The following is a 7,463-nucleotide window of genomic DNA, read 5'->3' as shown; positions in this document are numbered from 1 at the left end:
GGGGGGGTCTGACGGGGAAGCGGCTGCTTGCTGGAGAAGACTGGACCGACCCGACCCCTTTCCCTCCGACCCACTCACCCCTTTCACCTCCACTCTAATGGAGCCCGGCTGGGTACGGGGTAGCGGTAAAGGCAAAGTACCAGGTGGCTGAGTAGCCCGAACTGCACTGCACTCCCCGAGCTATTTTCACTCACTCTGCCCCACCTGCACCAGAACTAGTCCCCGAGGACGTACCCCGCGAATTAAGGGGCAAACCGAACAGCTTTGCACGCCGCCGTTCGGGCAGGCAGCAGAAGAGGACACGGCAGCAAGACGGGCCGAGGATGACAAGCTACTACCAACACTAACATCGCCGACAGCACAACCGGACACCAACCATCCACTGGCTCAAAGGCAAACCCCCACGGCAAGGTCTGTGTTCCAGACCTCCAGTGCCTCTGGCCCTGGAAAGGGTTGTGTGTCGGGCGTGCGGGGCGGGGAGGGGGGGAGGTGGATGCGGGCTATGCTGACAGTGGTGAGTGCTACCCCTTAATTAGAACAACAAGCAGTACAAGAAAACGAGGTCCACACAGAGCAGCTCCCACCGCTGCTGCCGCTCGTCCGCGCCTCCCGCCTTTCCCTCCCTATCCCACCAACTTCCTTTCTCCAGGACGCGCCCGCGCCCGGAATGGCGCTCTCCGGCGGGGAACGCCAAGTAGTGCGAGGGAAGGGAAGGAACGGGATAAAACTATTGCGCTCCGCGGGTCACGTGAGGGGAGTACCTAAGTGCCGCGCGGTGGATGTCAGCGATGCCACCAGCAGCAGCAGCAGCAGGACCACTAGCAGCAGCCCTCTCGACTCGTCATCACCGGCGAGCAGCACGAGCAGCAGCACTCAACGCCGCCGTATAAACTCGTTCGCCGCGGCGCTAAAGAGCCAGCTGCTCTGGTCGCGCGGCACTGGCGCTCCCCAGGCCAGAACGCCTCGCCCGGTAGGCAAGCCCGGCGAGCGGGCGCGTCTGGCGGCACTGCCTACCCACGACTCGACGGGCGCTAACGAGATGCACGGCCAGCGGGCTGAGGCAGGTGGACAGGCGGACAGGGAGGAAGGCAGACCGAGACGGACGGGTAGCCTGAAGCCGGAGGGGCAAGGACCTTCTCCCCTCCCGGAGCTCTGATTGAAACGGAGCCGGGAAGCTGCTCATTGAAATACCGTGGCGAGGCGTCGTTGAGATGACAGCGGCGGGGCGGGGCGTGGCGGCCTGGCAGCGTGGCGCGGTGGGGCGTGGCACAGCGCGGTGGGGCGTGGCGCGCGGGGTGCGGCGACGGTCTCAGGCTCTTGTATCGCGTTTCACGCCTAGGCGATGACGCGCCCGCTAAACCAAGGCACCTTCCAATCCCCGTGAGAAGGAGCAGCGCTGCCGGCAGCGCGGCACCGCCGTGCGACGGCCCGCCTCGCCTCCCGTCGAGTCAGCAGCAGGCGCGAGAGAAAGAGAGAGAGAGGGAGAGAGAGAGAGAGAGAGCAGGAGGGAGGGCGAAGAGAGAGAGAGAGGGTGAGGGGGTGGGGAGCAGGCCACTCGAGCGGCAGCTCCAGATCGACAGGCCAGATTGGCCCTTCCTTCCTTCCTGCCTCACGCGTTAATAAAACAGTACAGCTGGCTGCGTGACGGGGCGTGGCGTGGCGGGGCGTGGCGGGGCGTGTGGCAGGGGGGATGCGTCGGCAGGCCAAAGAGGCTCGACGCTCCACTCATTGAGGCGGACAAATGCTAATGCCCGACAGAACAAACGTGCGTGAGTGTGTGTGTGTGTGGCATAGTCTGCCGTCCCAAGGGAGCAGGGCAGGGGACTGGGGGTTGTGGCAGCGTAGAATGCATTAAGTGGCGCAATGAATATGGTGATGGCGTTACCACCGGCTGCTGCGCGGGCTGCGCCCCGCCCGTGCGCTGTGCGGCGCCGGTACGCGTGCACCCAGCCGTGCCCACCCCCTGCCCAACCTCTCGGGACACACAATCACACTGCCACTGCTGCTGCACCCCCAGCCGCCGCGCCGAGGCCGGGGGGCCAGCGTCCCTGTAGGCCCACTCGTCCGGGGCGCGGCCCCGCCCCACCTACTCCACTCCGCCACACCCCACCCGAGCGGACTGACGTTTGAATAGAAAGAAAGGTTCCCAGCCACGCGCCTCGATCAAGGGAACCCCTCCCACTGCCATTCGACCCATTTTTCCTTTGCTGTCCGCATACTTTTTGATCCCTACGTACACTCCCTGAAACTTTCACTGAAACGAGTTTTTAATGTGCCACACTATGTTTTCTACCAGGTGGCGAACCGTTGCCAGCACATTAGCTTTGATATAACTTGGTTAAAATTACCAAAATGTTTGAGAGGCGGCCCATTTTGGTAGTAGTCAATTTGAACCCTATAGTAGCTCGTTTGAAGGTTCTTTTTAATAGAAACTGGTGGAAATGTCATCAAATTTTCAAGGTTATGCGTCTGAAAGAAAATATGCCATGTATTGGTAGATCAGTGATCATCAATGACTGCTGATACATCAGCATGTACATTGTACACTGTTCCGTTTTCAGAGCTGCTATAACTTTTGGCTGAGGCAACTTGTTTTCTATCTGCACTGGTTTTGTCCTGTCCCCTCCCCCCGTGACCCGTGCCCGTGACTCGGTTCCACACATCAGGTGGCTGAGCCCCGGCATTGCATAGTGCCCAACGAGTGCTGCACACCGTGCTATGCTCATGAACTGTCGCTAATATTAGAAGCTTAGCGCTCTCTCGGTATGCTCCGAAGCCGCTTCAAGTGCAAAGTATCCCCCCCCCCCCTCTCTCTCTCGACTCAGGCCCCTGGCTTCATGGTGCACTCAGCCTTAGAAACGACAGTATCGCATTAATGAAAACCATATCGCAAAGTAGAGCGGGGCGTTTTAAAGGAAGGAGTCTTTCCGGCCTCCCTCCTCTTCCATCCCCATCCCCTTCTCTCATCTGCTTTCTCCTCCCACAGCCTCTTTCGCCGACCGCTCAGGTCCGGAGCTCCCCCTACCAGCCCCTTCCCCCCGAACCAGGGTCCTTCGCACCGCTAAATATTCGCACAGTTAACCCAGTTAACCGCGCGCAAGTGACCCCCCGGCCCCAGAGTCGCTGCTCCGCTAATTTAGTCGGATAGGGTTAAAAAGTAAGCGGGCGCGTTATGGAAAAGTCACCGCCTGCGCCCGTCGCTACCGCAACCCTCCAAGGCCACCGAGGTAACCCAATCAGCAGGGCAGCGTGGTGCAGTGTCGCCGCAGACACACTTCTAAAATCATTAAAGTATGTTTCTACAAGTTTTTAAAAATAACGACAGAAGTACTACGCAGCCTCACACAGTAGCCCAGCCAAAAAAACAAACAAAAAAACATCGGTACATGGAGTCAGTGACATTTCTTTTACCGGTCCATTGCCCATGCGGATTGTGAGGAGACCGCTTCTCTTTTTTTTCGCGCGTGAAGGACTTCGCTTTGGTACTTGGCCAGGAGTCAACAACAGGAGGAGAGGCGGGCGGCCAGACAGCGTGACGCCGCGGCGCCCCACCCCGCCCCACCCCAGTACCCCGCCCGCCCCGCCCCGCCACGCCCCTGTTGCGCCGCCACGACGACGACAGTAAAAACGCTTAAGCGGCTCCAATCTGCGCGCAATAAGTCTCTGGGCTCTCCGCGACTCTCCGCGCTCGGGATGATAATGATGCTCTCCCGGGCACGGCACCGCGGCATCGTGTTCTTATGACCTCGCGCCTGGGAGAGCGACTGTCGAGAAATTCATTAAACGCGACGTGTGAGCGGTGGCCGCCGGCATGAGCGCTAACGACACGCGTTAACGCCGCCCTAAATCCTCGCCGGCGCCGCGCGGAGCAGCGCGTGACCTTGCCTCGCGCCCGGAGGCGGTCGCGTACGGCGCACTATACTGCCGCCGCAACCGCGCGTCCCTGCGCGAAATAAGAGCGCAGCCAGAGTTGAAAACTGCTATGATAAGAACTTGTCAGTGATTTTATTTTTATTGCTTTGAGTTTACACCCACGTAGGGCGGAATTTCTTTGCAATTACAAAGCAGCCACAGTCGATCGCAAGGTCTTTACAGCGTGTATTCAAAGTTATAAAAGAGCTTCTCACGGAATAGCAACAAGCAAGCAATCCGACCGCGCTCTACGGCAAGTCCTATAAAACCGCTCTGCTACAGTAAATATCTCCCGGCCCCGTCTTCACTTCATATTTCTGCTGCGAAGATACTTTTCTCGAGAAAATCAGATTATAATTTACCGTTTCTATAGCAGCTCGTCGCGCCACCGTCACCCAATTCTTTCTCTATTACTCTCCCCCTTCCCTGCTCTCCCTCTCTCCCAATCTCTTCCATCCTTCCTGCCTCGCGCGTTCCTCTTTCGGGGCTGCCGCAATTCCAGTCGAGCAGAAATGCAAAGGCATAAGCACAAAAACCGCATTGAACCCAGGCAAGCCGTTTGCCTGCAACAGGTTGGGCCGCTGCTGTCGCCTTTGTTACCCAATACTCCGACAATTACGAGCTCACGGCGTCGGCCTGGAAGTAACTGTAAGCGTCCGTAAGCGGGGCATACTAGGGTCGGCGCGGTCTGCTTGCAGAGCTCCTCCAAACTTTCTCATTCGAGATTTGCACACCTGTCAACGCTCTTCGAAAACTTTTCTGATTCGTCCTTTTCCCTCCTTCCGCCTCCTCGGCGGCGGCGCGCCGAGTTTCTTTCTGTCGGCACAATGCGTAAATCCTTGAAAAGTCTCCCCGCCTCTCTTCAATGGCGACGCCTCGTCAGAGGCGGGCGGTGCGGAGGAGGAGGAGGGGTGGGGGTCGAGGTCGAGGCGCGGTGAAAAGGAGACGCGGAAGCGATGAGAGGCCCGGTTCAGCTTCCGGTGCCGATATTCATCTACGGCAGAGCAGCCAGGGGAGCTAATTGTAAACGCCGCGCTGCTATTGGAGGGAAATGGAGGACAAGTATAAAAGCGGAAGGAGCGGCGTTGTGGAAAATATGTGTATAAGGTTTTTCGGGAAAACGTTTCGTGGATGTAATGTCGATAACTTGCGATTTAAAATTGGAAATTTGTAAAATTCTTAAGACATTCGATTGTTGACTTAGAATTTGATCGACTACTAAAAATAGCCGATCGGAATTATTGTACGGCACTTACTGAAAATTTAACATCATTTGTAAATTTCGTAAACTAAAAACCAACAACAAATATCTATTTAAATACATAAACAAGGGGTGCTTTTGACAGTAGAGGGATGGCGGAACTAAGGCAAGGCGATGGGGACGGAGTGGACCAGGGGCCAGGACAGTGTGGGACCTGCAAACACGATACCGTGGCCCTTTGTACCCCTCGGAAACAAAGGCAGCGGGCCATGACGGGCTCCGCGGACAGGCGGGCGGGCAGACGGGCGGGCAGCGCAGGCAGCCTGACTGCACGCGAGGCGGCGTCGCTAACTAAGGGGAAAGGGCAAAATGGAGCCGGCAGAAGGGCCAGAGGGGCTACACTGCAAAGCAGGGGGGGGATTTACTCCCCGCGGCGGAGTTGGTCTGGTGGGCGGGCTAGGCCCAGCCCCACCCCGCCTCGTTCTGCCAACGGCAGTCCGCTATTTTCGGCCGCGGTAGGAAAAACACCTCAAGTGGAACCCTGCCGGCCCCGACCACGGCCGAGCCTCTTCGCGTACTACATTCTCCACCACCAACGCAGCAGAGAAGTGGCTGGGGGCCAAAGGCTTCCGGCAAGAGGGCGGAGGGGGGTTGGCGAGAGCCGCTCGCAGCAATGGCCCCACGTATACGAGGGTTGCGGCACACGGGCCCGTGGCGGGGCGTGGGCGTGGCGTGGCGTTGAGTAGAACACGGACTGACCCAGCAGCTGGCCAGGCCGGGAGGGAAAGAGAGAGAGAGAGACGGAGGGAGGGGGAGCACGGGGAGCAGTGAGTGTGGCCGGGGCTCGGGGGGTCTTGGGTCCGTGTGGCACGGCGCTGCGGCGCCTGACGTTGAGAAGGGGGGAACTGAACGGACACTCGCCCTGACGTATGAGCGGGCTGACAACCCCATAACGACCAGCATGTGGTCGTGGAGAAAGGCACGCCGGGCGGCCGGGCGAGGCGTGAACAGGCCTTATTATTGCTGTCGTCCCCCCGTCCTTTCAAGAGTACACATTGGTATGAGCACTGGGCCTAATTGTAAGTTAGAACGTTCAATTATCACAAGCTAAATGCTCTTCAGCAAATTGTTTATTATAGGCTTCCACATAGTACGTTCGTAGGCGGCTTTTTCTAGCCGCGCCACTACAAGCCCAGAGAAAGAAGAAGAAGAAGTAGAAGAAGAAAACTTGGAGTGGCGGGCCGAAGCGGGGGCGTCCGTCCGAACCAGGCGGAACCTAATTGTTGGCAGCCGATGGGATTCCCCCTGCCCCCGAGTCCGCCCCCGCCTCTGCCCCCGCCTCTGCCCCCGCCCTCCCGATGGCCGATGGCCCGAACACGACACACCGAGTGGGCCTCCACCACGCCGCGCCGCAACGCCGTGCCACGCCACGTCAAACCGCTCCACTCCGTCAGGCCGACCAGCCTTTGTGGAGACAGAGCGTTATTGGACACACGGTGAAATTGAGTTTGGCACATTGGCTTTGGGCGGGCGAGGGCGCGGGCGAGGGCGCGGGTGGCCGTGTCACGGCGAGGCGCGGCCCGGCGTCGTGCAGGGAGTGTGACCGGCCGAGGGAGGCGGCACAGCAGCGGCGACCTTTCGTCGGGATCCTTCGCAAGAGGATGTTGCAAGAAATCAGATTCACGGATAATCGAGAACCGCAAGAAATTTGTAGAACAAAATCACCTCCTCTTTCATCACCTCCTCCCTATATCACTGCAGCCCGAAAGGCCCTAAAACCCTTATATTAGGATAACATTTCTTCTTCTAGACTTCTAGACGGATGAAGAGCAAAACTTACCTATGAGACCGTCAGCAGCCCAGGGTCACGCCGAGGTGAGTATCCAGGGTGAGTATCCTTTTGCTTCCTCTCTGCTCGCCTCACAACACACTAGTTTCACCGAAGCACTGATCCAACGTAATTGTAATAATATCCCATGGCGGTGAAGGTGGCGGATCTGCAACAAGAGAACAAAGGAGGCCGTTAAAACTACAACAGTACTCTCCATCGACAAAATGAAGACAAACAAAATAACACACGACCGGTGGCGGCTACGAAACACGAAACATATAGCTCCAGTTTTTTCTTTATGTAAAAAATAAAAACAAATGATGTGATCAGTGAAAAGCGGAGCGAGACATAGCAACGAGGTTCAGACTAGCTGACCTGTGTAGAAAAAATCTAGACTCGGCAGCAGGGGCCTCGCGTAACATTGTGTGATTCGGCCCTCCTGCGCCATGTGACTTTTACGGCCCGAAAGTAGACGTCGTCCTCGAGAGCAGCACGGAACAAGAGACGGGCGCGAAGGGG

General features: G+C 57.9%; 1 protein-coding gene across 1 annotated transcript in view; it reads right to left on the bottom strand.

Moving 5' to 3' along the window:
• The window catches only part of LOC113213910 (uncharacterized), a 77,860-nt gene that overhangs the window by 60,550 nt on the left and 9,847 nt on the right, over nucleotides 1–7,463 (bottom strand). Inside the window, exon 2 of the mRNA XM_052265773.1 lies at nucleotides 6,954–7,110. The gene's annotated coding sequence lies outside the window, so the exon portion shown is untranslated. The remainder of the gene's footprint in view (nucleotides 1–6,953; nucleotides 7,111–7,463) is intronic.

This window comes from Frankliniella occidentalis, unplaced genomic scaffold, assembly GCF_000697945.3.
Source record: "Frankliniella occidentalis isolate FOCC.00 unplaced genomic scaffold, Focc_3.1 Scaffold30, whole genome shotgun sequence".
In the NCBI taxonomy this organism is placed as follows: Eukaryota; Metazoa; Arthropoda; class Insecta; order Thysanoptera; family Thripidae; genus Frankliniella; species Frankliniella occidentalis.
This window is presented reverse-complemented; position numbering and strand designations above follow the sequence as displayed.